Source organism: Anopheles stephensi, chromosome 3, assembly GCF_013141755.1.
Source record: "Anopheles stephensi strain Indian chromosome 3, UCI_ANSTEP_V1.0, whole genome shotgun sequence".
Taxonomy (NCBI): domain Eukaryota; kingdom Metazoa; phylum Arthropoda; class Insecta; order Diptera; family Culicidae; genus Anopheles; species Anopheles stephensi.
The window spans coordinates 5190511-5207791 of NC_050203.1; the positions used below are offsets into that span (position 1 = coordinate 5190511).

Below are 17281 nucleotides of genomic sequence, written 5' to 3' on the forward strand. Positions count from 1 at the left end.
GCTTCACCAGTAAAATTATAAAGAGATACCCGGCCGATGAGCAGAAGAAAATTCAAACATAAACACATCCACCTGATCGATTTAAGCACTCTAAATAAACACTGCCAACGGTCGACGCTGAAAAGTATCAAATCATCTAATAAAAGCAAATACGTACCGCCGGCCATAAACAAAACGCAGCACGTGTGCATTTAATCGTGGCGCGCCGAAAAGCACCATGCGTTCCACATCGTAAAACACCAGGCGCCTCCATATACTGGGCCACGCGGTGAGGATGAGCATGGGTGAGATGAGAAAATAAGATGAGAACGCTTGTGGGAGAGGACAGCGTGAGCGTGAGCAGTGAGATGTGGTGAATTTGAAGGCAGCAAAATGCCAACAAAGGAAAGGTTTTTTACTTACCCTCCGTAGAACAAGAACGCTGAGTTCCGCTCGGGGATGGTTCGGAATGCAACAGGCGTCTTCGTGAGCAGAGACAGCCCCCATCTTTACTTCATCGAAATAGCGGACGCTCTATTAGCTTGAACGGTGCAATGTATTTTCGATGAGGTACTCGCTCCGAAGGGTAAAGTAACGCTTGCGCATCATACCCTCAGGAACGAATCGATGATGTTGGCATTCAACAGATGCGACACTCTGCACTCAGCCGATTACACGCGGCCGAGACCAGCTGTCATCTGTGTGCAGCTTCCTCTTGTGGTTTCCACACTTTTTATGCTGTGAGTGACGCCTGTTGATTTTGTGTGAAAGAGAGAGAGAAAGAGGATTGGATGAATATTGGAGGAACCGGACGACCGTGATCGACGGAAATCCCGAACCCTGCACACCGTGTATTCATGCACATGCCACAGGTTGGCTCTCGACTTTCCAATTCCCCTGTTGACTTTTTTTTATCCTTACCGTGTGAGCCTCAAAAACTATATTCCTGACGCGCTCTCTCTCTCTCTCCGTTATCTTCCTGTTCTAACCTGCTTACATTCTCAGAAGTAGTTCACCGGCTACTACGATGAAGGTTCGTAGGTACGCTTCATAAAATACCACCACGCACACACGCATGTGATTCAGGTGTGTTGGCTATTTTTAATACTGCACTGTGTGTTGTTGGTTTAGCTTGTTTTATATGGCACGAAAACAGGCAAGATCAAGAGAAGAATTTGGAATGGAAATTATAGAAATTATGGATTTTTTATGGACGCTTGGTAGGAAACCTATTGCACTTTTCGACTTGAGATATTTACTCATCCCTTAGCGATCATTTGCATACTTCCAGGAGCTTGACTTGAGCTTGAAAATGTCGCTTGGAATTCGCATTTGTGCTGCAAGCCATTTCCTTGCGAATTCTCTTGCGATAGCTCTCCATCGTCGCTCTCTGACGTAGGAACGTTTAAAAGTCAATCACTGACAAACCGAAAGCCAAGCGGATGGACTCCTAACCTATAACGCGAGTGAGCTAATTAGCTCACCACGTATACTCGGTTTACGTTCTTACGGGCCACTCACTGCGACGACTCACGCAACACGCTTGCCACGATTCACCTTCGTCGTAGCGGACGTACGAGCGCGTGAGTTCCCGATATCGAGTTGCGACTAAGTAACAACGGCGAACCGCTGTGGGTACTATAGTAGAGGGCGAGTAGAACGAGCCGTGGTAGTGGTGGCTGTAGAGTACAGTGGGGCAATATTTCAATTCTTTTTTTAACTCCAGAAATAATTTTTAAATAACTTTTTTTTTCAGAAAAATAATATAAATAAAGGCCATACTTGATAAAGGTTCTATTCCATCCGTATTTACCTAAACGACCTTACACTCGAGCCCCACCATACCTTAGTAGTAGTAACGCACGCACTCGAAAAGCATCCGTCGCGGTAAAACGGCAAAGGAACCCGACGCCATCGGTGTCGGTCGGTCGGTTGGTCGGGTCTGCGATATTGCGAGTTTGGTGTGTTTTGCGAAATTCACCTTGCCCGCGAAGTCAGTATTCTCGCGTTGCTTCGATTGAGCGGTCGTGTGTGCTCGTTCGCGTGCATCTATCTGTATGCACGTGCACCTGTGTATGTGGCTGTGTGCGTGCCGTGCGTGCGTATTTTACCGCAAAAGGTTGGATATATATCGTGTGCATCGCCCGTTTGAAAAAAAAAAACGGTACGCATCTTGATCCCGGATAGTGGTTCCTCATACTTCACTCGCACCAAAAATAAGTATACACACGAACGGTTGTGACGTGAGGTCGTGATTCGTGTTCACGGGGTTTCTTCGTCGTCTTCCCGGGTGGTTTCCGTTCTCTGTGTACGGTGCTTATCACATACGCGTGTGACTGTGTGGTGTATCTTTTCTGTTATTGCTTCTTCTAAAGCCGGGTTGAAGTTTTCGCACCTTTCGGTTACGTTTACGCTTCCCAAGTGCTGATTACGCGTGGACCGGTGACCATAACCGTGACGCCACACGTTAGAGGGCTACTGTTGCTGATGACGTGCATGTGTGTGCGTGTGTGTGTGTGCTACATTCTGCGGGGCGAGAGAGTGATGTGAAGTGATGTGTAACGCGAAGATTTCTTACCTTAGAATTCATTCTTCTTCTTTGTTAATTACAAGTGTGAGGTAATCTGGTAAAAATCCAACGGGAACTAGAACTCACTCATACACCGACAGGGTTACGCTGTATCGAACCGCAATCGAACGGTGCTAACGATCGTTCGCTAACCGTCGCGTTCGATCGCGTTTCGATCGACTACTTTCGGTGCCTGCAAAGGGTTAATGAGTGATAGCGAGTAGTTAGTACCCACAGTTACACCCGCCATCTTCCCTGCACTTTACTCTCCACCACTACCAACCACTCTCCCTGAAGGTCGTCAATAATGCTAATGTGCCCCCCCCTATCACTGTACCACACCTTACCTAGAGGGGCCCTCCACCGTTGTATGGCGTCGAACGTTTTATTTGCCACGAACAAAAGGGACGACATCGACACATGTTCCTATTCCCATCGCCGGTCTACCGTTGTGTATGTGTGTGTTTCTCTAGTGTACCCCATTATTTCAACGTCTACTTAGATTCGCACTAGAGAGCGACCGCTTCAAATAAAGAACGCGCACTTCACGCGGTGTGTGTGTGTGAGTGTGAAGCGACGGGAGTACCGCACGGTGGCTCAGTATGCCATGGAGAGACCATGCCGTGGGGTGTACAGGAAGGATACTTTTCCGCTTTTGTGCTTCAATTGGCAGGGTCTCCACGAGTCTCCTTTTTTGTCCTTACCTCACCGTGACAAGCGTGACACTCTAAAGTAGCTCTTTGTCGGTCGGTCGGTGTCCCTCTGTGTGTGAGTTTGCGAAATAGAACACGAATTACAGAAATTACTGGATCTGCACCGGGGTGATGCAGATGAGTAAAGAATGGAACAGAAGAAGTAAGCTTGAGAGTGTATGTGTGCCTCCATCTCCATTGTACCGATCGTGCTCGACAACAATCGAAAATGACAGTTTGGTCGGTTTTTGCCACAAAAACCATTGTCCTGCTTGGATTTAAAATGGGAGTATCAGCATTTGCCAGCAAGTAAGCGCTGATGTGCGCTTACTCATACTCAGCTGGTCACTTCACTGCCTGGGGACCAGCTATTCTTGGTCCGGACGTCCGGACACGGCGTCGGGGGTTTTTTTTTTTTGGTCTGTTTGCTGCCATGTCAAAGATCAGCAACGTCCAAACGTGTTTGATGCAGCAGTTTCATACATTCATCAACCCGGCACACGACGCAAAACGCTCTTGTCTGTGTGTGTGTATAGGTGAGCTGTTTAACTAGCCCAATGCAGAGGCGATGTCGGATAGTAATGATTATTGCAAGCGAACAAGCGAGCGAACGATGTGATCTCGTCGGTGTGGTGAGACTGAGTCCGAGATTCATCTTATCACGCTCCCGCACAACCGAACCATGTGATCTGTGTGCAGCACTTGCTCGATTTTTGTGCTGCCCTTTCTTCTTCTTCATCTGCCCTCCCCCCCCCCCCCCTCCCGTTGCTCGAACGATCGGCAACCCTACCTACTGGATCGGACATGGGGGCGAATCACTCTCGACAGAGCAGCAGCTTTGCAACGGCGGGAAGCACAGCGCAGATTGCCTCAAAATCAGCGAACCAAATATTCCACGAGTTCTTCACGAGTTGGATTGGACTTAGACTTTAAAATGGCATCGCTCGGCTCTTCTGTATGTGTGAGTCGTGGGTGGGGTGTTCGGGGGTGGTTGGTTGAGCAGAGCACCCGCAAGGCTATCAGTGACGCACGTTCCACCAGGGAGGCGGTGAGCTTGTAAATTTTGCGGATAAGAACTCTTCCTCAAAAAACCACCCCTGCCCTTGTGCATACCGCGCGACGGAGTGACTTGGCTGACTGACTGACGAGATTCGAGGGCGCCTTACTCGTTGATAGTGATGGCTGTGCTGCTGGTCGTAAGGCAAACCCCCTTTCAATATGTATATACGGTACTGTCGGTTCTTATCGGAAGCAGACGCGCGTATCCCCCAGTCGAAAATTGACACACACTTCCAGACATGGGTCGGACCATGTGCGTGTGCGTTATGTTTCGCGTGTTTTGTTGTTAACTGTTTTTTTTTGTCTGGTTCTGTGTTTGCTTCTTAGCTTCTCCGGCCCGAGCTCCGCCGGTGCCGGTGCTACGCGCGTGTTTTGTTCGATTGTTGCGGAGCCGTGTCGAACGAAGCGCCGCTAGGCCGGCTGCTGTTTACTGTGTCACACATTATCGCACCTAATCAATCCCAGTTAGAGCGTCGAGCCCCGGGTCGAACGGGTTGCGCCGGAGAAGCAGTAGCAGGAGCAGAAGCGGAAGGAGCGGAAAGCGATATAAAGCGAAAACATGCCGGCGAGGCGAGTTGAGTATGCGACGGACGAAGGTCTTATTTGGCTTTGGCTGTGTTAGGTTCCGAAATTGAGGAAACCAATATTGCACCTATAGTTGTGCTGTACAACAAAAACTTGTTGAATGTATCGTAAGATAGTAATATGTTCAGATACCTCTAAGAATACTCGGCAACTCGTCCATCGGGTATTAATGAAGTTATTGATGGAATATTCCCACAAATGACACTCTTCTACAGGTTACTTAAGTCAAGGGAGCAAAAAAATGACAGGCTTAGATATTTTGAGAATATTGAAGTCCTTTGAATATTGAAGTTCTTGAATTTGTAAGAAATTTTATGGAAGTTGTCGGTTTTGAAGATGTCGCGTTTAAGAATTCTTGAAGTAAACGTACAATTCTGAAGTAGTGTAATCGTCTGATTTGGAGAATCCGTGCCCCAAGAAATGTGTCACAATAATAAAATATTGTTTGTGCTTCATAGAAAATACAATATACCTTGTAAAATATCTTCAAAAAACTGGAGCCATTTCCAGACCTAGATAAGCCTCCAAAAAAAGGCGGCATATTAGGTCGCCAATTCTCAAACACAGCACTGGTAATCTTATATAGAGCGTGATATTTGAAAACGTCAGCTTAAAACCGCTACAGAAAACAACCCTTTCTTCCCGGCCCCCGGAATAGAACAAAAAGGGATGGCCATTTTTTTACTGCTCTGGCCCAACCAACTACGCTACAAATCATCGCATCTTTTCCAGTCATTCATTTCACTCCGGTCCGGACCCGGGTTTCCGGCGGGCAGTAGCAAGTTTACGGTTTGTTTACTAATTACACCACATTTTCGCACCACATCCACACACCCCGGCACGTACACACACACACACACGCGCACCCCGCGTCATATGTCCGAAAACAGTGGTCGGATGGTCTCTCTCTCTCGCTCTCGCTGGTCCCTCTGCCAAGCCGTAAGGTAACCTGCCCGGGCAGTGTACGCGCGTGGTGTCCGCGCCCTATTCTCGTGGTTCCTGAAGCGTGCACACGACCGCGTTTGTTCTCGTGGCGCTTTGTACATGGGGTGGACTCCGTAATTTTCCACCCAGTCCAAGTGTGTGTGTGTGCGTTGCCTCTATTTTCACCGAATGATGGAAACGGTAAACAACGATCTAACACAACATTCGCGTTTGCACGACCCAGGAACGTGTGTACGGGAGCGTGTGTTGGACGTGATTGTTGGAGCGGTCGGTCGGGTTTCGAGCAGTTTGGCCAGAGTAACAGTCGAGCAGTGCAGAACCACGGGGTGGAAAAGCGGACCGTGAGCGCGTGTGTCTGGAAGCACTAGGAAGACGAGGCCTGGAGTCTCCTGTTTTTAAAGCGGGGCTTGGGTTCTTTGACTGTACTCGGAAGGCCTTCGTTTTACGGACCTGACCTAGATAATGTGTGAGTGAGTGTGTACCACGCGTAGAAGAAAACAACGTCTAGAACAGCATGCATACTGTCTCTCGAACTTGGACGAGAGGTCCGGTCCGGTGGGGCAAATAATTGTTCGCTCCGCTGTTTTTTTTCGCGCCACCACATTTCAATCACATTCCACAAGGTGTGCGTGTGTGTGTGTGAGTGTGAAAATCCATTCGGAGAGGTGTTACATCAGGCGGATCCACTTCAAGATCGGATGTCGATCTCAAGCAAAGGTGCCGCAGTCGTCGACGAATGTGGAGCGACCAAGCGCCCAGAGAGCGCCTTGTTGGTGGTTGTACTGTGCTGGAATGCATCCATCCAAGGGTAAGTGTATTGAACTCTTCTCCATCCCCGGCTTGGCTGCTCTAGACTTGGCTGTCTATTGCAGGCAGTTGTAATCTTGTAAGCGAAACGAAGGCACCCCGAAGGTGTCTGGTTTGACGCGTGTGACAGTGAGTTGGTTGGTGTGATGGGCGCTACTGAAGTCTGTTTGCCATTTCTGGTGGGGTAAATTCTGCTCCAAACTTAGTAAGGCCTCGTGGGGAATCAAGTTTGAAACATAAAGGGAAGGACTTTACTTATTTACGATCCTACTCCCAGCGATCGATCACGCTCTGCTCGAAACAAAAAGCAAATGGGGCTTTCCAATATTTTTTAAAGCTTGCTGCTAAATTTAACCCTTTTTTTAAGCAGTTTGTAAAAACCCCCACGAGATTTGGCCTTTTTCGTTTCAACCAGCCAGCTAGCCGTTGTTTGGTTTGCTGTTTGCTTTATTTTTATTTCATTTAGAAATGGGGTTTCGCCCCATACATACACATCCTTCAACAAGTTCGAGCGAATGTGGCGTATTCCTTCTTTCCGTGGTCCTTTTTCACCTTTTTTTTTTGCGAGGAAGGCACAAACAAAACTTTCTCCACTAATGCGCTCGAATTTCGCACACTGCACGAAAAAAGGCCAGCCTGGGAAACCCGCAGGCTCAGCAGCAACGAAGCTGCTGTAACGCGGCTGCTTTTTTCTCGTTGGTGCGGGGTTGTGATGGAAAGATTTCGGAAGCTTGTCAGGTTCAGCAAACTCACCTTGTGTGTGAGTTGTGGTTTCGGAGAAAATGGCAGCCAAATGCCGCCAGCCAGGTACACGCAGTCGGCACTAGAAGTGGCTCTAAGAAGCAGCAGGGAAAAAAGGAAAAGGGTTCCTGCAAGCAACATCTTTACTGATTTCCAAGAAGCTGTGTGCTGGATTTGTAATTAATTAGCATGCAATTTGATATAATCGCACGGGTTGGAAAGAATTCCGTTTTTGGAACACTTTTACGCCAACAGAAAACCCCCTATTTACCTTACAAATCCCTGTTGACTAGGCAGGGCATCAGGAGGGCGCAAACAGAGAGCTCAATTCGTTTGCTCAATCAACCTGTTTGACGAGTCAATTCGAAACAGCTTTTAACCGATGATCGATCTGGGGGGAGGGATTTTTTCCTCTCCTTGGCTGCTCTTCAATTGATCTGGTTCGGTTGTGGCGTATAATGGGATCGTTTTAAGGAAAGATGAAAGGTAGAACCGGAGCAAAACCTGTAGCAATAAAAAGAACGCCAGTCGTAATGCTCGGAGTGTAACGTTTTTCCCACCGAGAAGAATGCATTACATACAGCTGCGCCTTTGCGACGGGGTTGGGTCGGTGTGTACGTTATCAACAACGAGCCGAACTGTACGTATGTTTTCCTTTGCCCCAAAGCGTCAGCCAGCCATTCGTCGTGGCGCGCAAACATTTCAGTGCTCAGTTTCAGTTCGTTTTCCCGCACACGTACGGGAGCGGGGATGACTTTTTCCTTTTGCTAGTCCTATTTTCAAACAGAAACATTGTAGTCGATTGTGCTTAAATGGGCTCGCATAGTCAACAGTTTAATATGGTGGAACTTCACCGAACAACACGACAGCAACAGCACTTTTTTTTTTGGAACTCAGTGTGTGTGAGTATGAGAGAGAGAGAGAGAGAGGCCGTGTTTTTGCACGTTCTCGATGATGGTTCATTCAGTTAACTGAAACATGAACATAAAACACAACGATCAGTACTGTATGTGCGTATGCAAATTGAACGATGCTTGCGCCACACGGGCCATAAATGGGTCTTTTTTTCGTTGAAGGGTTGGTTTTGGAGGCCGGTCGTTTTTGGCCAACGGGTTTTGGGTTGTGCGGGGCCAATTTTCCCGCAATTTCGATGTGAACGATTTTATCACCTGTACAGTTTTGAAGCCGAAGCAGAGCACAGAAGAGGGGCTGTTGTGTTTGTTGCTCGTGTGGACATTTGTTTGACTATTTTTTATTCGGTGGGGGGAAAAAGTTTTAAAAATAGCAACGACTATTTAGGAGTGATTGATGTACTTGTGTGCCAAAGATCATGTTGCGATATCGAAACACGAGTCAGTGGAAAACAGGGGAAAAAGTTATTAGTTAGAACTCGTAGCATAAATCATGACATGTGTTGGGTTGTTTCTGGCTCATATTTAATCTGCTTTCAGTGTGCGTCAGAAGCGGTACAGACCTTCAATGGGTCCAACAATTTCGCCAAACATATTGTGTATCTGTCTTTAGATGTAGTGAGTTCAGTTTCGAAGGTTCAACAGGTTGGAGCGACTGGACTTTCTTGATCAGGTGGAGTCGCATGTGCTTCAGATGAACTTATCGAACCTACCTGGCTCATTATTGCTAACTCCTTCCTAATGTTTATTAAACTTCAAATTGAATTCCAGATCGGTTCCGACAATCCTATTGAATAGCTATGAGATGGATTAAGAATATGACTCGATGTGCCAAAGACATCGGACTCGGTATATATATATATATTCGGGCCGGAAATAGAATAGAATTCGTTGTATCAACAGGTCGGAGTCGTATATCTTTTGTGGCACTTGTTGACCGTACTGAACTCGCTAGGATTGTGAGTAGAACGTCCTAGGATTGTGAGTAGAAAAAATATAAGCCTTTCCCAAGATGGTTCGGAGTTGATAGGAGCTCGTCTTCTTTTTCTTTGGCCTAACGTCCTCTTAGGTCATGTCTGCCAATTCTGCCTCACTAGACATATTGATAGGAACAGAGGAAACTTGAACCTATTTGCTTCTATATGTTCTTCCCGCCCGATCTTCGTCAGATCTCTCAAAAAATCAACAACGCTCACCAGGTCCCTATATTTACATTGATAACAGCCTCAGCCAGAGGACCTACCATGTCCTGTTATAGGTATCGGAGTGCCTCCTTCTATCTAACTATGCGCCTGATAAGTGTTTGTCTTCATTATTCATTTAAGGAAAAAGTTCAAACATTCTTACACACCAGTGCACGTTCTGAGGCATGCACACGTTCCTCGAAGCACCTGTGCAAAGTTGGCGTGGCTTGGCTGTTGCGGACGATTCGCATTCACTGTTTACGATCGATTACCACAAAACGGTAATTTTTCAAAACAAACAATTTTTTCATCCTCCAACCCCCCCTCCCCCCTCCGTCCGTTCGGTGTTGTTTTTAGCCAATAACGAAAGACCGTGCCATTCGAATAAACAGTTCCTTTTTTTACGTTCCTTCTCTATTCCACGACCACGTCCAACTGCAGGGCAAAGTGGGGAAAATAAAAACGGGGGAGAAAAAGGCAACGAGTGCATACTGAATTCGTCGTGGTTTTCCACCAAAATTTTGAACACGAACCCACGATGATGATGATGATGATGATGACGGTAGGTACCGTGCTCGAGGCACCTACAGTATGCGCCAGTGGAAATGATTCCACCGAATGCTACGTGCGCCTTGGTGTCCCACAGGACGCGGAGTGGTTTTGCCATGTTGCACGCGGTCGGAAAATGTTTTACATCCCCGGAAGCGCTTTTGTTTCATCCCGAGACATCGCAAACGGGAGCTTCTTGATGCGTTACTCGCCGCCCGGTCGGTCGGGGGGGCACGGGAAATCACGGTTTCGATTTCTTCGTTTCGTTACGTTTTATCTTATTACCCGTACCGTTGTAATGCGATGTAATTGATTTTATCGATCGACAGTTCCGCGAGCTTGTCTCTCCGTACTGCAAGCTGACAAGGATCGGTGAATATCGGTGATGGAAAATATGAATTTTCCGTTCCTTTGGGGAATCACATTTTCTACCAAGAAATGATGCGCTTGTTTAGCCGGATTTGTACCACGCGCGGAGATTCGGAGAGCTAAATGTTAAACAGTAATTTGATTATTATCATACGATCGTCCTTAGTGTGATGTGCTAGCGAGAGGACAACATTATTAAAGAGTATCACCAATCGCGGGGAAATCGTTTAATAAGCCTCGGCAGCAACGTCACAGTGCCAGCTTCAAGCGTCGTTTTTCTCACGGGTAATAAAATTTTGAATCTGATAAATGTAACATAAAACATCTGGTACGCGAACGGTACACGACACATGATCCGCGCGTAACACATTCGCTACGACTCGAAGCAAATTTGACGATTTTTGTGACATTCCCCAAGCTGCTCCGGTGGGAATTTAACTGTCAAACGTATATTTTCCCTCACTGACGCTCGTACTTGAATCGGTGTGGACTGGTGGAAGGAAAAGTGTGGCGTGAAGCATTCCCGTCATGTTGCACGAGTGGTTCCGCTTTTCTTTGGCGGGATTGAGAGGACTTGAGAGTTTATTTTTCTGCCCGCCGTTAAAATCACACACGCCGCGATGGGGACCTGTGGATTGCCGACCGTTGGGTGAGAAAATTACAAGGTTTTAGACATAGCTGAAACACAAAACTCCCCCATTGACACTCGGTACCCCGCGCGTTTTCACGGGTAAGGCTTACCCGTGTTTAGTGAACGCGTCAGGAAACGTGTCGGTTTTTGGTACAGGTTAGCGACCGAACCGTAAAAAAATAACAAATGTGTCTCGCGAACGTTTCGCTTCCGATTTGCACCGACAGCAATCGTTCATCTAAATCTTGCAAACGTTTTTGCGCCACATTTGTGGTGGTATGTGGTACAAAGAAGAAAGAAAAAACAAGATGCTAAACAACGGCGAAAGACACGTTGTTGGCGTTGTTACCTTTGCCAACCCCACCGTATAAACCAATTGGGTAGACACGGTTGAGTTTGCATATTTTTAGAGCGGAAAATTATGACAAGTAGGAAAAATGAGGATTTTCCTTCGTAAAGGAATTTTTAATCAACGAAGATGTTCGGCTTGGGATTGCGGTGACTTCCATCACGGACTTGTGTCTTACGGCGCTTTTTTGTCGCTGGTTTCTGGCTAATCGTTATGGACGTTTTAATAAGCGCTACAGGAGCGTGATCGTGCGTAGACATAGTAAACGAGGGGTAATTTCTAATGGCTGCTGGCGATGTGGCTTAGTTTTTGGGGGTTGCGATGTTAACAGATCATAAATAAGAATTAAAAATGCATCGGAGCCTATAAAAATCATTCTTTCCGAGACAGCAACAGTTCAAAAGTTTAAAAGAGCTATATTTTGTGATGGCAATTGCATACTTTTAGGCGTACCGTTACAACAAAATTATTATTATTAAAATATTCGAAAACTACATTATGGAAGAGGGCTTCTTCGTTCCAAATTATATATATGGGATGATTTTTTTTTACTAATTTACTTATCTCAAGCTTAGTAATGCTAAAAAATAATTTCTCTATTTTATAATTCTGAATAGTATTAGAATGTTGAATTTTTGTAATAATTTTAATAATATACAAAAAATACTTATAGTACATTGCTTGCTACTAAAATATCTATTTTGGTGGTAGAATAATACTAAACTCAAATTAGCACGTTTCGCTATGCAGATTGCATGCTTTTAGGCGCTCTCTATTAGCTCCATTCTCCAAAGAGCTAAAAACTTCATTTTTGCTAGTTGTTTTTACGCAAATTTAATTGTTCTCATCCCTTCTCATTCTTCCCGAACATCTTAAAGCCAAGTTCGACCACGCTTCACAACCGCGTTGAATCGACAGCATTAAATTTTGTTTCACACGAAGCATAACCGTAACCGGGGTCGAGAGACCGCAACCGGCTTCAAACTAAACCATATTTATATATTTCCTACCACCGATGAGTGCGTCCTGCTGGTGTGTTTCACCAGAGACACATCCTTACCTCCTCCCTGTTTGACGATGGTGTCTTCCCACAGAAATAGCAATATTGTCCACAGCAGCATCATAGCCCCGGATGCTCTTGAACTTAGGGAAACTCGCGGCGAACTGATCGAGCTCTTTTCTTAGTCTCTGAGACACGACAAGCCGCCTCGTGTTTGGCCATTACTGCGGTCATAATTAGCCGCTCAACGAGACGGAGGTTTTACACGGAAGAAACACTGCAGCAAACCCAACGTCCCACAGTTTGGAGTGTGCTCTCCAAAGTGGATGATGGGTTTTGCGGCTAATGCTGGAGCAGATCATTTGCCCGAGTGTGTGTGTGGTAAAACGATACACGGATATGAGACACGGGGAGCTCGTGTCTGTAGGTGTTGGGTAAAGGAAGTGGAGAAGCCATTTTTGTGGCTACATGTCACGTTGCTTAGAAGGCGTAGAGGGCGGTTTATGTTCACTTTTATTAATAATGCGATAAAATGCTGTAAATGGTGTGTGAGTGGGTGTGTTGCTGCTATATGTTGGGTGGTTTTGTGGCTTGCTTGTACTCCTTTGTCGGGGGAACGATGCCAGTGGCGAAGAACATTGGTTCGAGTTCGTTGTAGACAAGTGTTGTAATTAAATAAAATGGTGCTTAATTTAATGCCACAAAACTCTGAGCTACACAAGCTCGTGATTTCATACTCGGCTGCACATTGTTGGACCGATTCCTGATGCCTGATGTAAAGGATTGAGCGAAAACTAAATCATACCAGCAGACACACGGAGTCAGCTTGTGTTCACAGCCAGGCACACTGGACACCATCACCTTAATGAGGTGACAATCATCGGTCTGTGAACACAAAACCCGTACCTTATCGTCCTGCTCGTCGACACACGGACACGGACCAAACGGACGAACGAATGACCATCGATGATTTGCCCGGAACAGAAAGTAGGCCAATCGGTGTCCTCAACCCCTAGCGGATAGCCGACACGGTACGGTACGACGAGCGTCATTTGCGGTTGTCTGCCGTCCACACTTGCCCAGCATCCGATGGAGGCGGCTGGTGCTTTGTACGTAAAAACGCTCGGAACTCTCGGAGCCGGTGAAATGTCTAATTAGCTTGTTTCGTTCGCATGGCCTGACAAGTGTGATGGACCGGTTAAAGAGCGAGCTCCTCGGGGCTTTGGTCGGGGGGGAAAATCAGACCATGCTGCGGGGTTGACGCGTCTCCACAGCGTTGTTGATTTCGTTCGCCGCGCTGGGCGAAAAATCGGAACTTCGTTTGGAACCGTGACGATTAAAGCGAGGAATCTATCGAGTCTGGTGGAATGGCTTATTGACCAAACTAAGTCTCGGTCGAGTACAGCTTAAAGGTTTATTAAAGCTCTGTGCAGAGAACATCGGAATGCTGATCACCAGAATTTGATTACTTTTTTGGAAATTGATTTGGAATGGAGGAATGAAGAGTTTTCCTCTCTTCTATTTGTTTTGCAGCAATTTTGAATGCGTCGGTTCATTACATCAATTCAATATCGCTGACCGTTTTTCCTCCTTTTTCCTGGAAGCCATTCTCTCGTTCGTTTCGTGCGAAGAAAGCATCAGCATTCTGGTGGCCAGCTATGGGAGCTTAAATGTTTGTTGGGCGGCTTGAATGCCTGGTTGTGGGATGTGTCCTCCGACCAGGATCTATTCCACCACCGGCAGGAATTCCACAGAACTGAAGCTCGATTTTTATCGATTAGCTGGCAAGTATTTTGGGTGGCGTGATAAATAGTTATTGTTTTGCTTACGGGTACCATCGACAGGGCACGGCTGATTAAGCATCCCCATGAAAAAAAGGGACAGCACAGGAACAAGGTCGGTTTTTATGTGCGTAGCAGGCGGGGCAGACCACAAAACACCCGGCCGAAATGGGGCAGCTGAAATTTCTGTTGTATGCCGAACACCCTTATCGTTTATGGATCGTTTGGGGCTTTTTTTTGGAAGGACACTTTTGTTTCCGTTGCGGTACTATTTGGCGTTTGACATTTACTGTGTTGCTGGTTACTGCTTTGAAGAGGTGGAGAAAAGAAGGATAAAAATTCGATGGCAACTTCAAACAAAGCCAGCAAATATTCTTATTGAATTTTGAAACAGGAATTATGGGAGATTTTCACATCCCCTTCACACAAAGACTGCATTTGATCTCTTGCTCGATGGCATAATCCTTCCAGCATGCTAGTGTGCGATAAGACACGAGACTGCGAAAAGCTTAAAGTACAGGGCGGCCCTCGAACAATGGTGCCCTTTTGAAGGTGCCGTTTCACTAACGGCCACTCGGCTCACGCTAATACACCGATCCACGTGTTGCTGTCAGCCGGTGTGCTATCAACGATCAATCACAAACGCACGTAGCACAAGCCTTGCTACCCGAACCGGCGGGGCAATAATCCTCGCTCTTCGTGCGTCGCGGAGGGAGGAAATTAAGTCCATTTGTGGCTGAAGGAAGCGAACAAAAAGATGTATACTTATGAATAGCTTGATTAGATCGGAGTTTGTATGTCCCGGGGTCCTGTCCTGTTGAAAGGAAGCTCGAACGCTCTCTCCGACGATATTACCTCCGATATTGAACACGATACGTCGTGTGAGCAAAGCCCTTCCATCCGAATGGAGAGTGAGAAGCTTCCAAGAAAAGTGAAGAAAAGCGATAGATAAAAATAAACCTTACCCTTTTTCCCTGGTACTTCTACCAATACTACTACCTGGCACATTATGTACGTATTTCTTGTGGTACAGGCACGCGTGTCGACAGGAGGCTAACCTTGAGCTGTCTAGCATTATACTATCCTACCTACCTACTCACCGTGACACGTTTGGACCATATTATGCGTGGTGTGGCTGGTACACAACGCAACCAGAAAGGTGATCAATATTCGGGTTGATTTTTCGGGGATGGATTTTAAGCTCGCTCCAGCGACTCACCTATACGGCGGCGGTACGTGTCACTGTCGATATACGATTTTACAATGAGCTCTCCCGAAAAGGCAAAGCTCTTTTACTTGGTGAATGGTTTCGGTTTGGCGATATAACGTACCACAAACAGGACCTCGATGCCTTCAGGATTCGGAGAAGAATAAATTCTCCAGAAATAGCTCGTACCAGCTCACGTGTCCTAGTTTGAATTTCTTCTTCAACAATTCATTTTTCCGAGCGAAAAGATGATTGAAACCTTCGCTGAGATTAGAAACGACGCAAGGGACCTTGAATGTGTGGTCCCGAAAATCCTCGCCTAGATTGCGTTGGGAATGTTGATGCTTGAGTGTTTTGAGTGGAACGGTACGCATTGCTCAGGGAAACCCCCGAAAGCACAGGTCACACTGAACCTGCCAAGTGCCAATTGATATCGTCTAGGTGGTTTTCCGTTTTCCTTTTCCCTGTCCCTCTCTCTCTCTTCTTAGCAGTATTTCTCGGTTCGATTTCTCTTGGACACTGGTTCCGTTTTTGAGAGTTTAATGGAATTTTGCTTGATTACTATGGAGATACCTTTACCGTGTCAAAGATCTACATTCCGAAAGGCAACACTCAAGCCCGGCAGATGAAGTTATGCTTTAAGTTATTCGGGGACAGGAATTCAGTCGGATTGGTATGTGGAAATGAAATGGGAAGAGAGAGCGTCTTTGTAACAAGTTTTCGGGAACAGAGTCGCTACTAAATGAAATTGTTACTTCTGGTCAGCTTTATTGCAGTTCGAGGAATGCTTTTTTTTTAATAAAATGAAAGAATAAGCTCCGTTTATTAATCAAATATTCTGTTTCCTTTCGCTGCACGACACAACTAGCGTTAATGCGAGCTCGATGTCCTCGAATGTCCTGGGAACTAGGTCCATATTTCTTTGGAAATCCCGCGCCAAGATCGTGTTCTAGGCTCACGTAGCAGACTATACCCAGCTCCCAGCTGCAGCAGGACCCACCCCGAGTGCTTGGTTAGGATCTATAGGATAGGACGAACCCAGGACTTCTCCACGAGCAGGAGAAAGGACACATAGAGAGAGAGAGAGAGAGAGAGAGAGAGAACGAGAATGTTAAGCAAAAATTATGCATTCACATTGCATACGGTGGGTGGTTTTTCGAGATTTTGCCCAATGCTGTCGTTGTTACGGTGGTTTTCCTTATCTGTTGTGTCCTGTGCTCCCCAACGCGTGATAGTTTTCATGGCTCACGTGAGGCTTACTTCCAGTGGCCAACTATCTGTCACTGGCTCCCTCCCCCCGGGGGGAGAATCATGATTTCAATGTTCGTCCTCGTCTACGTCTACGAGCCAAAGCGGGGATAACGAGAAAAAATGAGCTTAAGAGGGAGAGAGAGAGAAAAACGACATGCCACGAGTGACAGCATTACTAGCAAGCTTTGCCTTGATCTGAACTGTAAGTAATATTTATTGCCAGCGTAACGTAGGGTATAGTTTATGGTGGTCATGTGTTTGGAGGATTTGCAAATATGATAGAAAAAAAATCAAGCAAGTCGCCTCCCCCTTTTTTCCGCCCGCGTGTAAGATCAACAAGTGGGTTACACCGCAGTGGTGGACTTTGAAGCGGACCAAATGTCCCACATCATCTCACATCCGTGCGACCTCATGCGTCATTTGTGCGGTGTTTTTTCCCCCGTGATGTGCATTCCCCCGTACCTGACGCAGCAGATCAGATTGTCAGAATTGTCTCGTGGTTCGGGACCCCGCCCAGAAGAAGAAAGCGAAACAATAGCTCATTAGGGTCTGTTTTGCCCCCTTGGACGCGCACGGCATGGCGCGATACGCTGACGACGTACTACTAATCCACGAAGGGTTTCGAGTCCGGATCGTGAAGGTGCTGAATGTTGAACTGGTCGAAAATAGATG

The 17281-nt window shown here is 46.5% G+C and overlaps 1 protein-coding gene and 1 long non-coding RNA gene across 7 annotated transcripts in view; one reads left to right on the top strand and one right to left on the bottom strand.

Moving 5' to 3' along the window:
• Positions 1-55: 55 nt before the first annotated feature.
• LOC118510288 lies at positions 56-3036 on the bottom strand. 2 transcript variants are annotated; one of them, XR_004905990.1, is made up of 4 exons: positions 2896-3036; positions 2558-2741; positions 403-730; positions 56-256 (listed from the first exon to the last, which is right to left on the bottom strand). It is a non-coding gene; the product is annotated as an uncharacterized LOC118510288 (long non-coding RNA). The 2 variants fall into 2 exon arrangements; XR_004905991.1 differs by having other exon boundaries at positions 56-311.
• Positions 1949-17281, top strand: part of LOC118510273 (high affinity cAMP-specific and IBMX-insensitive 3',5'-cyclic phosphodiesterase 8) — a 124806-nt gene continuing 109473 nt past the window's right edge. For 4 of the 5 annotated variants that reach the window (XM_036051876.1, XM_036051880.1, XM_036051879.1 and 1 more), the window contains exon 1: positions 1949-2098. The gene's annotated coding sequence lies outside the window, so the exon portion shown is untranslated. Of the gene's footprint in view, positions 2144-17281 lie in introns of all 5 variants that reach the window. The other variant, XM_036051877.1, reaches the window with a different exon arrangement.